Genomic DNA, 20,762 nt, shown 5'->3' on the forward strand with positions numbered 1-20,762 from the left:
AACGTATATAAAATTTAACATTTTTATGAACTCTTTCTTTTTGTGTTGGCTTTGTCTTTCTATTTGATTCAAGAAAGATGAAATTTGTTAGGATTTGGATTAGTTTGCATGGTCTTTTATTCCTTCGTGTATTGTGAAATTTGCTTACCTTCATATTTTCTTGAATCAACGTACATAGAAATGCAATTTTTACTAGACGTAATGCCTTAGAGCATATTATTTGTGATTACAACACATTTTTCAAACTTTTTCTGTTAAAGATGAGTTTATCTAGTTCACAATTTAGTTTCAGAAATCAATTTTAGACTTATAACAATGTGTGTACACTTTTTTGAGTTAACGTATAAAAAATTCAAAATTTTTATGAACTCTTTAATTTTGTGTTGGCTTTGTCTTTCTTTATGATTCAAGATAGGTGAAATTTGTTAGGAATTAGATTGATTCTTCTTGGCCTTTTATCCTTCTTTTCAAACTTTTTCTGTTAAAGAGGAGTTTATCTAGTTTACAGATTAGTCTCAGAAATGAATTTTCGACTTATAACGAAGTGTGTAGACTTTTTTGAGTTAATGTATATAAAATTTAACAATTTTATGAACTCTTTATTTTTGTGTTGGCTTTCTCTTTCTATTTGATTCAAGATAGATGAAATTTGTTAGGATTTGGATTAGTTTGCATGGTCTTTCATCCTTCTTCTATTGTGAAATTAGCCTACCTTCATATTTTCTTTAATCAAAGTACATAGAAATCCAATTTTTACTAGACGTAATGCTTTAGAACATATTATTTGTGATTACAATACATTTTTTAAACTTTTTCTGTTAAAGATGAGTTTTTCTAGTTTATAATTTAGTCTCAGAAATCAACATCCGACTTATAACGAAGAGTGTAGACTTTTTTGAGTTAACGTATAAAAAATTCAACATTTTTATGAACTCTTTATTTTTCTATTGGCTTTATCTTTAAATTTGATTAATAGATGAATTTCGTTAGAATTTGGATTAGTTCTGGCTGGTCTTTGATCCTTCTTATATTGTGCAATTTGACTTCCTTCATATTTTCTATTAAACAACGTACATAGAAATGCAATTTTTTACTAGACGGAATGCCTTAGAACATATTATTTGTGATTACAATACATTTTTCATACTTTTTCTGTTAAAGATGAGTTTATCTAGGTTACAATTTAGTTTCAGAAATCAAATTCAGACGTATAACGAAGCGTGTAGACTTTTTTGAGTTAACATAAATAAAATTTAACATTTTTATGACCTCTTTCTTTTTGTGTTGGCTTTGTCTTTCTATTTGATTCAAGATAGATGAAATTTGTTAGGACTTGGATTAGTTCTTCTTAGTCTTTCATCCTTCTTCTATGGTGAAATTTGACTTCCTTCATATTTTCTTAAATCAACGTACATAGAAATGCAATGTTTACTCGATGTATTGCCTTTGAACATATTAATTGTAATTACAATACATTTTTCAAACTTTTTCAGTTAAAGATGAGTTTATCAAGTTTACAATTAAGTCTCAGAAATCAATTTCTGACTTATAACGAAGTGTGTATACTTTTTGAGTTAACGTATAAAAATTTCAACAATTTATGAACTGTTTATTTTTGTGTTGGCTTTATCTTTCTATTTGATTCAAGATAGGTGAAATTTTTTAAGAATTAGATTGATTCTGCTTGGTCTTTTATCCTTCTTTTCAAGCTTTTTCTGTTAAAGATGGGTTTATCTAGTTTACAATTTAGTTTCAGAAATCAATTTCAGACTTATAACGAAGTTTGTACACTTTTTTGAGTTAACGTATAAAAAATTCAACATTTTTATGAACTCTTTATTTTTGTGTTGGCTTTGTCTTTCTATTTGATTCAAGATAGGTGAAATTTGTTAGGAATTAGATTAGTTCTGCTTGGTCTTTCATCCTTCTTTTCAAACTTTTTCTGTTAAAGATGAGTTTATCTAGTTTAAAGATTAGTCTCGGAAATGAGTTTCCGACTTATAATGAAGTGTGTAGACTTTTTTGAGTTAACGTATATAAAATTTAACATTTTTATGAACTCTTTCTTTTTGTGTTGGCTTTGTCTTTCTATTACATTCAAGATAGATGAAATTTGTTAGGATTTGGATTAGTTTGCATGGTCTTTCATCCTTCTTCTATTGTGAAATTTGCCTACCTTCATATTTTCTTGAATCAACGTACATAAAAATGCAATTTTTACTAGACGTAATGCCTTATAACATATTATTTGTGATTACAATACATTTTTCTAAATTTTTCTGTTAAAGATGAGTTTATCTAGTTTACAATTTAGTTTCAGAAATCAATTTCAGACTTATAACAATGTGTGTACACTTTTTTGAGTTAACGTATAAAAAATTCAACATTTTAATGAACTCTTTATTTTTGTGTTGGCTTTGTCTTTCTATTTGATTCAAGATAGGTGAAATTTGTTAGGAATTAGATTGATTCTGCTTGGTCTTTCATCCTTCTTTTCAAGCTTTTTCTGTTAAAGATGAGTTTATCTAGTTTACAGATTAGTCTCAGAAATGAATTTCCGACATATAACGAAGTGTGTAGACTTTTTTGAGTTAACGTATATAAAATTTAACATTTTTATGAACTTTTTTATTTTTTGGCTTTTTCTTTCTATTTGATTCAAGAAAGATGAAATTTGTTAGGATTTGGATTAGTTTGCATATACTTTCATCCTTCTTGTATTGTGAAATTTGCCTACCTTCATATTTTCTTGAATCAATGTACATAGAAATGCAATTTTTACTAGACGTAATGCCTTAGAACATATTATTTGTGATTACAATACATTTTTCAAACTTTTTCTGTTAAAGATGAGTTTATCTAGTTTACAATTTAGTTTCAGAAATCAATTTCAGACTTATAACAATGTTTGTACACTTTTTTGAGTTAACGTATAAAAAAATCAACATTTTTATGAACTCTTTATTTTTGTGTTGGCTTTGTATTTTTATTTGATTCAAGATAGGTGAAATTTCTTTAGGAATTAGATTGATTCTGCTTGGTCTTTCATCCTTCTTTTCAAACTTTTTCTGTTAAAGAGGAGTTTATCTAGTTTACAGATTAGTCAGAAATGAATTTTCGAATTAACGAAGTATGTAGACTTTTTTGAGTTAATGTATAAAAAATTAACATTTTATGAACTCTTTCTTTTTGTTTGCTTTGTCTTTCTATTTGATTCAAGATAGATCAAATTTGTTAGGATTTGGATTAGTTTGCATGGACTTTCATCCTTCTTCTATTGTGACATTAGCCTACCTTCATATTTTCTTTAATCAACGTAAATAGAAATGCAATTTTTACTAGACGTAATGCCTTAGAACATATTATTTGTGATTACAATACATTTTTCAAACTTTTCTGTTAAAGATGAGTTTATCTAGTTTACAATTTAGTCTCAGAAATCAACTTCCGACTTATAACGAAGAGTGTAGACTTTTTTGAGTTAACGTAAAAAAATTCAACATTGTTATGAACTCTTTATTTTTGTATTGGCTTTGTCGTTCAATTTGATTCAAATAGATGAATTTTGTTAGAATTTGGATTAGTTCAAGCTGGTCATTCATCCTTCTTATGTTGTGAAATTTGACTTCCTTCATATTTTCTTGAATCAACGTACATAGAAATGCATTTTTTACTAAACGGAATGCCTTAGAACATATTATTTGTCAGTACAATACATTTTTCAAACTTCTTCTATTAAAGATGATTTTATCTAGGTTACAATTTAGTTTCAGAAATCAAATTCAGACGTATAACGAAGCGTGTAGACTTTTTTGAGTTAACATAAATAAAATTCGACATTTTTATGACCTCTTTCTTTTTGTGTTGGTTTTTTCTTTCTATTTGATTCAAGATAGATGAAATTTGTTAGGACTTGGATTAGTTCTTCTTGGTCTTTCATCCTTCTTCTATGGTAAAATTTGACTTCCTTCATATTTTCTTGAATCAACGTACATAGAAATGCAATGTTTCCTAGACGTATTGCCTTAGAACATATTAATTATAATTATAATACATTTTTTAAACTTTTTCTGTTAAAGATGAGTTTATCTAGTTTACAATTTAGTCTCAGAAATCAATTTCCGACTTATAACGATGTGTGTAGACTTTTTGAATTAACGTATATAAAATTAAACATTTTTATGAAAACTTTCTTTTTGTGTTGGCTTTGTCTTTCTATTTGGTTCAAGATAGATGAAATTTTTTAGGATTTGGATTAGTTTTGCTTGGTCTTTCGTCCTTCTTCTATAGTGAAATTTGACTTCCTTCATATATTCATGAATCAACGTACATAGAAATGCAATTTTTACTAGACGTAATGCCTTAGAACATATTAATTGTGATTACAATACATTTTTAAAACCTTTTCTGTTAAAGATGAGTTTATCCAGTTTACCATTTAGTTTTAGAAATCAATTTCAGATGTATAACGAAGTGTGTAGATTTTTTTGAGTTAACGTATATAAAACTCAATATATTTATGAACTCTCTCTTTTGTGTTTGCTTTGTCTTTCTATTTGATTCAAGATATATTAAATTTGTTAGGATTTGGATTAGTTCTTCTTGGTATTTCATCCTTCTTCTATTGTGAAATTTGACTTCCTTCATATTTTCTTGAATCAACGTACATAGAAATGCAATTTTTACTAGACGTATTGCCTTAGAACATATTATTTGTAATTACACTACATTTTTCAAACTTTTTCTGTTAAAGATGAGTTTATCTAGTTTACAATTTAGTCTCGGAAATCAATTCCGAATTTTAACGAAGTGTGTAGACTTTTTGAGTTAACGTATATAAAATTCAACATTTTTATGAACACTTTCTTTTTGTGTTGTCTTTGTCTTTCTATTTGATTCAAGATAGATGAAATTTGTCAGGATTTGGATTAGTTCTGCTTGGTCTCTTGTCCTTCTTCTATAGTGAAATTTGACTTCCTTCATATTTTATTGAATCCACGTACATAGAAATGCAATTTTTACTAGACGTATTGCCTTAGAACATATTAATTGTGATTACAATACATTTTTCAACCTTTTTCTGTTAAATTTGAGTTTATCTAGTTTACAGTTTAGTCTCAGAAATCAATTTCCGACTTATAACGAAGAGTGTAGACTTTTTTGAGTTAACGTATATAAGATTCAACATTTTTATGAACTCTTTCTTTTTGTGTTAGCTTTGTTTTTCTATTTGATTCAAGATAGATGAAATTTGTTAGGATTTGGATTAGTTCTGCATGGTCTTTCATCCTTCTTCTATTGTGAAATTTGACTTCCTTCATATTTTCTAGAATCAACGTACATAGAAATGCAATTTTCACTAGACGTAATGCCTTAGAACATATTATTTGTGATTACAATATATTTTTCAAACTTTTTCAGTTAAAGATGAGTTTATCTAGTTTACAATTTAGTTTCAGAAATCAATTTCAAACTTATAACGAAGTGTGTACACTTTTTTGATTTAATGTATAAAAAATTCAACATTTTTATGAACTCTTTATTTTTTTGTTGGCTTTGTCTTTCTATTTGATTCAAGATAGGTGAAATTTGTTAGGAAATAGATTAATTCTGCTTGGTCTTTCATCCTTTTTTTCAAACTTTTTCAGTTAAAGATGAGTTTATCTAGTTTACAATTTAGTTTCAGAAATCAATTTCAAACTTATAACGAAGTGTGTACACTTTTTTGATTTAACGTATAAAAAATTCAACATTTTTATGAACTCTTTATTTTTTTGTTGGCTTTGTCTTTCTATTTGATTCAAGATAGGTGAAATTTGTTAGGAAATAGATTAATTCTGCTTGGTCTTTCATCCTTCTTTTCAAACTTTTTCTGTTAAAGATGAGTTTATCTAGTTAACAGATTAGTCTCAGAAATGAATATTCAACTTATAACGAAGTGTGTAGACTTTTTTGAGTTAGCGTATATAAAATTTAACATTTTTATGAACTCTTTCTTTTTGTGTTAGCTTTGTATTTCTATTTCATTCACGATAGATGAAATTTGTTAGGATTTGGATTAGTTTGCATGGTCTTTCACCCTTCTTCTATTGTAAATTTGCCTGCCTTCATATTTTCTTGAATCAACGTACATAAAAATGCAATTTTTACTAGACGTAATTCCTTAGAACATATTATTTGTGATTACAATACATTTTTCAAACTTTTTCTGTTAAAGATGAGTTTATCTAGGTTACAATTTAGTTTCAGAAATCAAATTCAGACGTATAACGAAGCTTGTAGACTTTTTTGAGTTAACATAAATAAAATTTAACATTTTTATGACCTCTTTCTTTTTGTGTTGGCTTTGTCTTTCTATTTGATTCAAGATAGATGAAATTTGTTAGGACTTGGATTAGTTCTTCTTAGTCTTTCATCCTTCTTCTATGGTGAAATTTGACTTCCTTCATATTTTCTTGAATCAACGTACATAGAAATGCAATGTTTACTCGACGTATTGCCTTTGAACATATTAATTGTAATTACAATACATTTTTCAAACTTTTTCAGTTAAAGATGAGTTTATCAAGTTTACAATTAAGTCTCAAAAATCAATTTCTGACTTATAACGAAGTGTGTATACTTTTTGAGTTAACGTATAAAAATTTCAACAATTTATGAACTGTTTATTTTTGTGTTGGCTTTGTCTTTCTATTTGATTCAAGATAGGTGAAATTTTTTAGGAATTAGATTGATTCTGCTTGGTCTTTTATCCTTCTTTTCAAGCTTTTTCTGTTAAAGATGGGTTTATCTAGTTTACAATTTAGTTTCAGAAATCAATTTCAGACTTATAACGAAGTGTGTACACTTTTTTGAGTTAACTTATAAAAAATTCAACATTTTTATGAACTCTTTATTTTTGTGTTGGCTTTGTCTTTCTATTTGATTCAAGATAGATGAAATTTGTTAGGAATTAGATTAGTTCTGCTTGGTCTTTCATCCTTCTTTTCAAACTTTTTCTGTTAAAGATGAGTTTATCTAGTTTAAAGATTAGTCTCGGAAATGAGTTTCCGAATAATAACGAAGTGTGTAGACTTTTTTGAGTTAACGTATATAAAATTTAACATTTTTATGAACTCTTTCTTTTTGCGTTGGCTTTGTCTTTCTATTACATTCAAGATAGATGAAATTTGTTAGGATTTGGATTAGTTTGCATGGTCTTTCATCCTTCTTCTATTGTGAAATTTGCCTACCTTCATATTTTCTTGAATCAACGTACATAAAAATGCAATTTTTACTAGACGTAATGCCTTATAACATATTATTTGTGATTACAATACATTTTTCTAACTTTTTCTGTTAAAGATGAGTTTATCTAGTTTACAATTTAGTTTCAGAAATCAATTTCAGACTTATAACAATGTGTGTACACTTTTTTGAGTTAACGTATAAAAAATTCAACATTTTAATGAACTCTTTATTTTTGTGTTGGCTTTGTCTTTCTATTTGATTCAAGATAGGTGAAATTTGTTAGGAATTAGATTGATTCTGCTTGGTCTTTCATCCTTCTTTTCAAGCTTTTTCTGTTAAAGATGAGTTTATCTAGTTTACAGATTAGTCTCAGAAATGAATTTCCGACTTATAACGAAGTGTGTAGACTTTTTTGAGTTAACGTATATAAAATTTAACATTTTTATGAACTTTTTTATTTTTTGGCTTTGTCTTTCTATTTGATTCAAGAAAGATGAAATTTGTTAGGATTTGGATTAGTTTGCATATACTTTCATCCTTCTTGTATTGTGAAATTTGCCTACCTTCATATTTTCTTGAATCAATGTACATAGAAATGCAATTTTTACTAGACGTAATGCCTTAGAACATATTATTTGTGATTACAATACATTTTTCAAACTTTTTCTGTTAAAGATGAGTTTATCTAGTTTACAATTTAGTTTCAGAAATCAATTTCAGACTTATAACAATGTTTGTACACTTTTTTGAGTTAACGTAAAAAAATCAACATTTTTATGAACTCTTATTTTTGTGTTGGCTTTGTCTTTTTATTTGATTCAAGATAGGTGAAATTTTTTAGGAATTAGATTGATTCTGCTTGGTCTTTCATCCTCTTTTCAAACTTTTTCTGTTAAGAGGAGTTTATCTAGTTTACAGATTAGTCTCAGAAATGAATTTTCGAACTTATAACGAAGTATGTAGACTTTTTTGAGTTAATGTATATAAAATTTAACATTTTATGAACTCTTTCTTTTTTGTTGGCTTTCTCTTTCTATTTGATTCAAGATAGATCAAATTTGTTAGGATTTGGATTAGTTTGCATGGTCTTTCATCCTTCTTTATTGTGACATTAGCCTACCTTCATATTTTCTTTAATCAACGTAAATAGAAATGCAATTTTTACTAGACGTATTGCCTTAGAAATATTAATTGTAATTACAATACATTTTCAAACTTTTTCTGCTAAAGATGAGTTTATCTAGTTTACAATTTAGTCTCAGAAATCAACTTCCGACTTATAACGAAGAGTGTAGACTTTTTTGAGTTAACGTATAAAAAATTCAACATTGTTATGAACTCTTTATTTTTGTATTGGCTTTGTCGTTCAATTTGATTCAAATAGATGAATTTTGTTAGAATTTGGATTAGTTCAAGCTGGTCATTCATCCTTCTTATGTTGTGAAATTTGACTTCCTTCATATTTTCTTGAATCAACGTACATAGAAATGCATTTTTACTAAACGGAATGCCTTAGAACATATTATTTGTCATTACAATACATTTTCAAACTTCTTCTATTAAAGATGATTTTATCTAGGTTACAATTTAGTTTCAGAAATCAAATTCAGACGTATAACGAAGCGTGTAGACTTTTTGAGTTAACATAAATAAAATTCGACATTTTTATGACCTCTTTCTTTTTGTGTTGGTTTTTTCTTTCTATTTGATTCAAGATAGAGGAAATTTGTTAGGACTTGGATTAGTTCTTCTTGGTCTGTCATCCTTCTTCTATGGTAAAATTTGACTTCCTTCATATTTTCTTGAATCAACGTACATAGAAATGCAATGTTCCTAGACGTATTGCCTTAGAACATATTAATATAATTATAATACATTTTTAAACTTTTTCTGTTAAAGATGAGTTTATCTAGTTTACAATTTAGTCTCAGAAATCAATTTCCGACTTATAACGATGTGTGTAGACTTTTTGAATTAACGTATATAAAATTAAACATTTTTATGAAAACTTCCTTTTGTGTTGGCTTTGTCTTTCTATTTGGTTCAAGATAGATGAAATTTTTTAGGATTTGGATTAGTTTGCTTGGTCTTTCGTCCTTCTTCTATAGTGAAATTTGACTTCCTTCATATATTCATGAATCAACGTACATAGAAATGCAATTTTTACTAGACGTAATGCCTTAGAACAGAAACATAATTGTGATTACAATACATTTTAAAACTTTTTCTGTTAAAGATGAGTTTATCCAGTTTACAATTTGGTTTTAGAAATCAATTTCAGATGTATAACGAAGTGTGTAGATTTTTTGAGTTAACGTATATAAAACTCAATATTTTATGAACTCTCTCTTTTGTGTTTGCTTTGTCTTTCTATTTGATTCAAGATATATTAAATTTGTTAGGATTTGGATTAGTTCTCTGGTATTTCATCCTTCTTCCATTGTGAAATTTGACTTCCTTCATATTTTCTTGAATCAACGTACATAGAAATGCAATTTTTACTAGACGTATTGCCTTAGAACATATTATTTGTAATACAATACATTTTTCAAACTTTTTCTGTTAAAGATGAGTTTATCTAGTTTACAATTTAGTCTCGGAAATCAATTCCGAATTTTAACGAAGGTGTAGACTTTTGAGTTAACGTATATAAAATTCAACATTTTATGAACACTTTCTTTTTGTGTTGTCTTTGTCTTTCTATTGATTCAAGATAGATGAAATTTTTAGGATTTGGATTAGTTCTGCTTGGTCTCTGTCCTTCTTCTATAGTGAAATTTGACTTCCTTCATATTTATGAATCCACGTACATAGAAATGCAATTTTTACTAGACGTATTGCCTTAGAACATATTAATTGTGATTACAATACATTTTTCAACCTTTTCTGTTAAATTTGAGTTTATCTAGTTACAGTTTAGTCTCAGAAATCAATTTCCGACTTATAACGAAGAGTGTAGACTTTTTTGAGTTAACGTATATAAGATTCAACATTTTATGAACTCTTTTTTTGTGTAGCTTTGTTTTCTATTTGATTCAAGATAGATGAAATTTGTTAGGATTTGGATTAGTTCTGCATGGTCTTTCATCCTTCTTCTATTGTGAAATTTGACTTCCTTCATATTTCTTGAATCAACGTACATAGAAATGCAATTTTCACTAGACGTAATGCCTTAGAACATATTATTGTGATTACAATATATTTTTCAAACTTTTTCAGTTAAAGATGAGTTTATCTAGTTTACAATTTAGTTTCAGAATCAATTTCAAACTTATAACGAAGTGTGTACACTTTTTTGATTTAACGTATAAAAAATTCAACATTTTATGAATTCTTTATTTTTTTGTTGGCTTTGTCTTTCTATTGATTCAAGATAGGTGAAATTTGTTAGGAAATAGATTAATTCTGCTTGCTCTTTCATCCTTTTCAAACTTTTTCTGTTAAAGATGAGTTTATCTAGTTAACAGATTAGTCTCAGAAATGAATATTCAACTTATAACGAAGTGTGTAGACTTTTTTGAGTTAGGTATAAAAATTTAACATTTTTATGAACTCTTTCTTTTGTGTAGCTTTGTATTTCTATTTCATTCACGATAGATGAAATTTGTTAGGATTTGGATTAGTTTGCATGGTCTTTCATCCTTTTCTATTGTGAAATTTGCCTACCTTCATTTTCTTGAATCAACGTACATAAAAATGCAATTTTTACTAGACGTAATGCCTTATAACATATTATTGTGATTACAATACATTTTTCTAACTTTTCTGTTAAAGATGAGTTTATCTAGTTTACAATTTAATTTCAGAAATTAATTTCAGACTTATAACGAAAGTGTGTACATTTTTTGAGTTAACGTATAAAAAAGTCAACATTTTTATGAAATCTTTTTTTTGTATTGGCTTTGTCTTTCTATTTCATTCAAGATAGGTGAAATTTATTAGGAATTAGATTAACTCTGCTTGGTCTTTCAACCTTCTTTTCAAGCTTTTTCTGTTAAAGATGAGTTTATCTAGTTTACAGATTAGTCTCAGAAATGAATTTCCGACTTATAACGAAGTGTGTAGACTTTTTTGAGTTAACGTATATAAAATTAACATTTTTTGAACTCTTCTTTTTGTGTTGGCTTTGTTTTATTTGATTAAAGAAAGAAAATATGTTAGGATTTGGATTAGTTTGCATGGTCTTTCATCCTTATTGTATTGTGAAATTTGACTTCCTTCACATTTCTTGAATCAACGTACATAGAAATGCAATTTTTACTAGACGGAATGCCTTAGAACATTATTTGTAATTACAATACATTTTCAAACTTTTCTGTTAAAGATGAGTTTATCTAGTTACAATTTAGTCTCAGAAATCATCTTCCGACTTATACGAGAGTGTAGACTTTTTTGAGTTAACATATAAAAAATCTAACATTTTTATGAATTCTTCTTTTTTGTATTGGCTTTATCTTTCAATTTGATTCAAATAGATGAATTTGTTGGAATTTGGATTAGTTCGGCCTGGGCTTTTACCTTCTCTATTGTGAAATTTGACTTCCTCATATTTTCTGAATCAAGACATAGAAATGCAATTTTTACTAGAGTGATGCCTTAGAACATATTATTTGTGACTACAATACATTTTTCAAACTTTTTCTGTTAAAGATGAGTTTATTTAGTTTACAATTTAGTCTCAGAAATCAATTTCAGATGTATAACGAAGTGTGTAGACTTTTTTGAGTTAACGTATATAAAATTCAACATTTTTATGAACAATTTCTTTTTGTGTTGGCTTTGTCTTTCTTGATTCAAGATAGATGAAATTTGTTAAGATTTGGGTTAGTTCTGCTTGGTCTTTCGTTTCTTCTATAGTGAAATGTGACTCCTTCATATATTTTGAATCAACGTACATAGAAATGCAATTTTTACTAGACGTACTGCCTTAGAACATATTAATTGTGATTACAATACATTTTTCAAAAATTTTATGTTAAAATGAGTTTATCTAGTTTACAATTTAGTCTCAGAAATCAACTTCCGACTTATAACGAAGAGTGTAGACTTTTTAGAGTTAACGTATAAAAATTTCGACATTTTTATGAACTCTTTATTTTTGTATTGGCTTTGTCTTTCAATTTGATTCAAATAGATGAAATTTGTTAGAATTTGGATTAGTTCTGGATGGTCTTTCATCCTTCTTATATTGTCAAATTTGACTTCCTTCATATTTTCTTGAATCAACGTACAAAGAAATGCAATTTTTACTAGACGTAAAGCCTTAGAACATATTATTTGTGACTACAATATATTTTTCAAACTTTTTCGTTTAAAGATGAGTTTATTTAGTTTACAATTTAGTCTCAGAAATCAATTTCAGATGTATAACGAAGTGTGTAGACTTTTTTGAGTTAACGTATATAAAATTCAACATTTTTATGAACACTTTCTTTTTGTGTTGGCTTTGTCTTTCTATTTGATTCAATATAGATGAAATTTGTTAGGATTTGGGTTAGTTCTGCTTGGTTTTTCGTCTTTCTTCTATAATGAAATTTGACTCCCTTCATATATTTTTGAATCAACGTACATAGAAATGCAATTTTTACTAGACGTACTGCCTTAGAACATATTAATTGTGATTACAATACATTTTTCAAAAATTTTCTGTTAAAGATTAGTTTATCTAGTTTACAATTTAGTCTCAGAAATCAATTTCCGACTTATAACGAAGAGTGTAGACTTTTTTGAGTTAACGTATAAAAAAGTTCAACATTTTTATGAACTCTTTATTTTTGTCTTGGCTTTGTCTTTCGATTTGATTCAAATAAATGAAATTTTTTAATATTTGGATTAGTTCTGGCAGGTCTTTCATCCTTCTTATATTGTGAAATTTGACTTCCTTCATATTTTCTTGAATCAACGTACATAGAAATGCAATTTTTACTAGACGTAATGCTTTAGAACATATTATTTGTGATTACAATACATTTTTCAAACTTTTTCTCTTAAAGATGAGTTTATCTAGTTTACAATTAATTTTCAGAAATCAATTTCATCCGTATAAAGAAGTGTGTAGACTTTTTTGAGTTAACGTATATAAAATTCAACATTTCTATGAACTCTTTCTTTTTGTGTAGGCTTTGTCTTTCTATTTGATTCAAGATAGATGAAATTTGTTAGGATTTGGATTAGTTCTTCTTGGTCTTTCATCCTTCTTCTATTGTGAAATTTGACTTCCTTCATATTTCTTGAATCAACGTACATAGAAATGCAATTTTTACTAGAGGGAATGCCTTAGAACATATTATTTGTAATTATAATACATTTTTCAAACTTTTTATTTTAAAGATGAGTTTATCTAGTTTACAATTTAGTCTCAGAAATCATCTTCCGACTTATAACGAAGAGGGTAGACTTTTTTGAGTTAACGTATAAAAAATCTAACATTTTTATGAATTCTTTATTTTTGTATTGGCTTTATCTTTCAATTTGATTCAAATAGATGAAATTTGTTGGAATTTGGATTAGTTCTGCCTGGGCTTTTATCCTTCTTCTATTGTGACATTTGACTTCCTTCATATTTTATTGAATCAACGTACATAGAAATGCAATTTTTACTTGACGTAAAGCCTTAGAACATTATTTGTGACTACAATACATTTTTCAAACTTTTTCTGTTAAAGATGAGTTTATTTAGTTTACAATTTAGTCTCAGAAATCAATTTCAGATGTATAACGAAGTGTGTAGACTTTTTTGAGTTAACGTATATAAAATTCAACATTTTTATGAACACTTTTTTTGTGTTGGCTTTGTCTTTCTATTTGATTCCATAAATGAAATTTGTTAAGTTTGGGTTAGTTCTGCTTGGTCTTTCGTCTTCTTCTATAGTGAAATGTGACTCCCTTCATATATTTTTGAATCAACGTACATAGAAATGCAATTTTTACTAGACGTACTGCCTTAGAACATATTAATTGTGATTACAATACATTTTTCAAAAATTTTCTGTTAAAGATGAGTTTATCTAGTTTACAATTTAGTCTCAGAAATCAACTTCCGACTTATAACGAAGAGTATAGACTTTTTAGAGTTAACGTATAAAAATTTCAACATTTTTATGAACTCTTTATTTTTGTATTGGCTTTGTCTTTCAATTTGATTCAAATAGATGAAATTTGTTAGGATTTGGGTTAGTTCTGCTTGGTTTCGTCTTTCTTCTATAGTGAAATTTGACTCCCTTCATATATTTTTGAATCAACGTACATAGAAATGCAATTTTTACTAGACGTACTGCCTTAGAACATATTAATTGTGATTACAATACTTTTTCAAAAAATTTCTGTTAAAGATGAGTTTATCTAGTTTACAATTTAGTCTCAGAAATCAACTTCCGACTTATAACGAAGAGTAGACTTTTTAGAGTTAACGTATAAAAATTACAACATTTTTATGAACTCTTTATTTTTGTATTGGCTTTGTCTTTCAATTTGATTCAAATAGATGAAATTTGTTAGAATTTGGATTAGTTCTGGCTGGTCTTTCATCCTTCTTATATTGTGAAATTTGACTTCCTTTATATTTTATGAATCAACGTACATAGAAATGCAATTTTTACTAGACGTAATGCTTTAAACATATTATTTGTGATAAGAATACATTTTTCAAACTTTTTCTATTAAAGATGAGTTTATCTAATTTACAATTTAGTCTCAGAAATCAATTTCAGACGTATAACGAAGTGTGTAGACTTTTGAGTTAATTTTTTTTGCTAGGTTAAAAAAGGTTTATTAAGCAAAAAAAACGTAATTACAAGAATTACAAAATTGGAGCACAATTCTCCCTACCCCCATAAACCAAAGGGGACTAAATAACGATTAAGAAATAACAAAAGCAATAACCACAAAAAAGAAAAATAAAAGAAGCTACCTATATCTATAGCCAACCTTTCAATTTACTTCTGCTGCTACCAACTCTATACGATTTGCTCTTTGAAAAATTCCATCCATAATATCCGTATCAAAGCATAATTACCCAAGACATCCTCATCTTCATCCTCATAAAACTCTCCGTCTTCATCCTCAGATGCAAAGTTACCAGGGACAAGCTTAATAGGAGACAACTTACTAGGAGATTTTTCCTTAGACTTTTTGAGTTAAATATATAAAATTCAACATTTTATGAACACTTTCTTTTTGTGTTGGCTTTGTCTTTCTATTTGATTCAAGAAAGAGAAATTTGTTAGGATTTGGATTAGTTGCTTGGTCTTTCATCCTTCTTCTATTGTGAAATTTGACTTCCTTCATATTCTTGAATCAGCGTACATAGAAATGCAATTTTTACTAGACGGAATGCCTTAGAACATATTATTTGTAATAACAATACATTTTTCAAACATTTTCTGTTAAAGATGAGTTTATCAAGTTTACAATTTAGTCTCAGAAATCAATTTCCGACTTATAACGAAGTGTGTAGACTTTTGAGTTAACGTATATAAAATTCAACATTTTTATGAACACTTTCTTTTTGTGTTTGGCTTTGTCTTTCTATTTGATTCAATATAGATGAAATTTGTTAGGATTTGGATTAGTTATGCTTGGTCTTTCATCCTTCTTCTATTGTGAAATTTGACTTCCTTCATATATTCTTGAATCAGCGTACAGAAAAATGCAATTTTTACTAGACGTACTGCCTTAGAACATATTATTGTAATAACAATACATTTTCAAACATTTTCTGTTAAAGATGAGTTTATCAAGTTTACAATTTAGTCTCAGAAATCAATTCCGACTTATAACGAAGTGTTAGACTTTTGAGTTAACGTATATAAAATTCAACATTTTTATGAACACTTTCTTTTTGTGTTGGCTTTGTCTTTCTATTTGATTCAATATAGATGAAATTTGTTAGGATTTGGATTAGTTATGCTTGGTCTTTCATCCTTCTTCTATTGTGAAATTTGACTTCCTTCATATATTCTTGAATCAGCGTACAGAAAAATGCAATTTTTACTAGACGTACTGCCTTAGAAATATAATTGTGATTACAATACATTTTTCAAATTTTTTATTAAAGACGAGTTTATCTAGTTTACAATTTAGTCTCAGAAATCAACTTCCGACTTATAACTAGAGTGTAGACTATTTTTATGAACACTTTCTTTTTGTGTTGGCTTTTTCTTTCTATTTGATTCAAGAAAGATGAAATTTGTTAGGATTTGGATTAGTTTGCATATACTTTCATCCTTCTTGTATTGTGAAATTTGCCTACCTTCATATTTTCTTGAATCAATGTACATAGAAATGCAATTTTTACTAGACGTAATGCCTTAGAACATATTATTTGTGATTACAATACATTTTTCAAACTTTTTCTGTTAAAGATGAGTTTATCTAGTTTACAATTTAGTTTCAGAAATCAAATTTCAGACTTATAACAATGTTTGTACACTTTTTTGAGTTAACGTATAAAAAAATCAACATTTTTATGAACTCTTTATTTTTGTGTTGGCTTTGTATTTTTATTTGATTCAAGATAGGTGAAATTTCTTTAGGAATTAGATTGATTCTGCTTGGTCTTTCATCCTTCTTTTCAAACTTTTTCTGTTAAAGAGGAGTTTATCTAGTTTACAGATTAGTCTCAGAAATGAATTTTCGAACTTATAACGAAGTATGTAGACTTTTTTGAGTTAATGTATATAAAATTTAACATTTTTATGAACTCTTTCCTTTTTGTTTGCTTTGTCTTTCTATTTGATTCAAGATAGATCAAATTTGTTAGGATTTGGATTAGTTTGCATGGACTTTCATCCTTCTTCTATTGTGACATTAGCCTACCTTCATATTTTCTTTAATCAACGTAAATAGAAATGCAATTTTTACTAGACGTAATGCCTTAGAACATATTATTTGTGATTACAATACATTTTTCAAACTTTTTCTGTTAAAGATGAGTTTATCTAGTTTACAATTTAGTCTCAGAAATCAACTTCCGACTTATAACGAAGAGTGTAGACTTTTTTGAGTTAACGTATAAAAAATTCAACATTGTTATGAACTCTTTATTTTTGTATTGGCTTTGTCGTTCAATTTGATTCAAATAGATGAATTTTGTTAGAATTTGGATTAGTTCAAGCTGGTCATTCATCCTTCTTATGTTGTGAAATTTGACTTCCTTCATATTTTCTTGAATCAACGTACATAGAAATGCATTTTTTACTAAACGGAATGCCTTAGAACATATTATTTGTCAGTACAATACATTTTTCAAACTTCTTCTATTAAAGATGATTTTATCTAGGTTACAATTTAGTTTCAGAAATCAAATTCAGACGTATAACGAAGCGTGTAGACTTTTTGAGTTAACATAAATAAAATTCGACATTTTTATGACCTCTTTCTTTTTGTGTTGGTTTTTTTTCTCTATTTGATTCAAGATAGATGAAATTTTGTTAGGACTTGGATTAGTTCTTCTTGGTCTTTCATCCTCTTCTATGGTAAAATTTGACTTCCTTCATATTTTCTTGAATCAACGTACATAGAAAGCAATGTTTCCTAGACGTATTGCCTTAGAACATATTAATTATAATTATATACATTTTTAAACTTTTCTGTTAAAGATGAGTTTATCTATTTACAATTTAGTCTCAGAAATCAATTTCCGACTTATAACGATGTGTGTAGACTTTTTGAATTAACGTATAAAAAATTAAACATTTTTATGAAAACTTTCTTTTTGTGTTGGCTTTGTCTTTCTATTTGGTTCAAGATAGATGAAATTTTTTAGGATTTGGATTAGTTTTGCTTGGTCTTTCGTCCTTCTTCTATAGTGAAATTTGACTTCCTTCATATATTCATGAATCAACGTACATAGAAATGCAATTTTTTACTAGACGTAATGCCTTAGAACATATTAATTGTGATTACAATACATTTTTAAAACCTTTTCTGTTAAAGATGAGTTTATATCCAGTTTACCATTTAGTTTTAGAAATCAATTTCAGATGTATAACGAAGTGTGTAGATTTTTTGAGTTAACGTAATAAAACTCATATATTTATGAACTCTCTCTTTTGTGTTTGCTTTGTCGTTCTTATTTATTCAAGATATATTAATTGGTTAGGATTTGGATTAGTTCTTCTTGGTATTTCATCCTCTTCTATTGTGAAATTGACTTCCTTCATATTTCTTGAATTCAACGTCCATAGAAATGCAATTTTTACTAGACGTATTGCCTTAGAACATATTATTTGTAATTACACTACATTTTTCAAACTTTTCTGTTAAAGATGAGTTTATCTAGTTTACAATTTAGTCTCGGAAATCAATTCCGAATTTTAACGAAGTGTGTAGACTTTTTGAGTTAACGTATATAAAATTCAACATTTTTATGAACACTTTCTTTTGTGTTGTCTTTGTCTTTCTATTTGATTCAAGATAGATGAAATTTGTCAGGATTTGGATTAGTTCTGCTTGGTCTCTTGTCCTTCTTCTATAGTGAAATTTGACTTCCTTCATATTTTATTGAATCCACGTACATAGAAATGCAATTTTTACTAGACGTATTGCCTTAGAACATATTAATTGTGATTACAATACATTTTTCAACCTTTTTCTGTTAAATTTGAGTTATCTAGTTTACAGTTTAGTCTCAGAAATCAATTCCGACTTATAACGAAGAGTGTAGACTTTTTGAGTTAACGTATATAAGATTCAACATTTTTATGAACTCTTTCTTTTTGTGTTAGCTTTGTTTTTCTATTTGATTCAAGATAGATGAAATTTGTTAGGATTTGGATTAGTTCTGCATGGTCTTTCATCCTTCTTCTATTGTGAAATTTGACTTCCTTCATATTTTCTAGAATCAACGTACATAGAAATGCAATTTTCACTAGACGTAATGCCTTAGAACATATTATTTGTGATTACAATATATTTTTCAAACTTTTTCAGTTAAAGATGAGTTTATCTAGTTTACAATTTAGTTTCAGAAATCAATTTCAAACTTATAACGAAGTGTGTACACTTTTTTGATTAATGTATAAAAAATTCAACATTTTTATGAACTCTTTATTTTTTTGTTGGCTTTGTCTTTCTATTTGATTCAAGATAGGTGAAATTTGTTAGGAAATAGATTAATTCTGCTTGGTTTTCATCCTTTTTTTCAAACTTTTTCAGTTAAAGATGAGTTTATCTAGTTTACAATTTAGTTTCAGAAATCAATTTCAAACTTATAACGAAGTGTGTACACTTTTTTGATTTAACGTATAAAAAATTCAACATTTTTATGAACTCTTTATTTTTTTGTTGGCTTTGTCTTTCTATTTGATTCAAGATAGGTGAAATTTGTTAGGAAATAGATTAATTCTGCTTGGTCTTTCATCCTTCTTTTCAAACTTTTTCTGTTAAAGATGAGTTTATCTAGTTAACAGATTAGTCTCAGAAATGAATATTCAACTTATAACGAAGTGTGTAGACTTTTTTGAGTTAGCGTATATAAAATTTAACATTTTTATGAACTCTTTCTTTTTGTGTTAGCTTTGTATTTCTATTTCATTCACGATAGATGAAATTTGTTAGGATTTGGATTAGTTTGCATGGTCTTTCACCCTTCTTCTATTGTAAATTTGCCTGCCTTCATATTTTCTTGAATCAACGTACATAAAAATGCAATTTTTACTAGACGTAATTCCTTAGAACATATTATTTGTGATTACAATACATTTTTCAAACTTTTTCTGTTAAAGATGAGTTTATCTAGGTTACAATTTAGTTTCAGAAATCAAATTCAGACGTATAACGAAGCTTGTAGACTTTTTTGAGTTAACATAAATAAAATTTAACATTTTTATGACCTCTTTCTTTTGTGTTGGCTTTGTCTTTCTATTTGATTCAAGATAGATGAAATTTGTTAGGACTTGGATTAGTTCTTCTTAGTCTTTCATCCTTCTTCTATGGTGAAAATTTGACTTCCTTCATATTTTTGAATCAACGTACATAGAAATGCAATGTTTACTCGACGTATTGCCTTTGAACATATTAATTGTAATTACAATACATTTTTCAAACTTTTTCAGTTAAAGATGAGTTTATCAAGTTTACAATTAAGTCTCAAAAATCAATTTCTGACTTATAACGAAGTGTGTATACTTTTTGAGTTAACGTATAAAAATTTCAACAATTTATGAACTGTTTATTTTTGTGTTGGCTTTGTCTTTCTATTTGATTCAAGATAGGTGAAATTTTTTAGGAATTAGATTGATTCTGCTTGGTCTTTTATCCTTCTTTTCAAGCTTTTTCTGTTAAAGATGGGTTTATCTAGTTTACAATTTAGTTTCAGAAATCAATTTCAGACTTATAACGAAGTGTGTACACTTTTTTGAGTTAACTTATAAAAAATTCAACATTTTTATGAACTCTTTATTTTTGTGTTGGCTTTGTCTTTCTATTTGATTCAAGATAGATGAAATTTGTTAGGAATTAGATTAGTTCTGCTTGGTCTTTCATCCTTCTTTTCAAACTTTTTCTGTTAAAGATGAGTTTATCTAGTTTAA

Source organism: Papaver somniferum, unplaced genomic scaffold (assembly GCF_003573695.1).
Source record: "Papaver somniferum cultivar HN1 unplaced genomic scaffold, ASM357369v1 unplaced-scaffold_119, whole genome shotgun sequence".
NCBI lineage: Eukaryota > Viridiplantae > Streptophyta > Magnoliopsida > Ranunculales > Papaveraceae > Papaver > Papaver somniferum.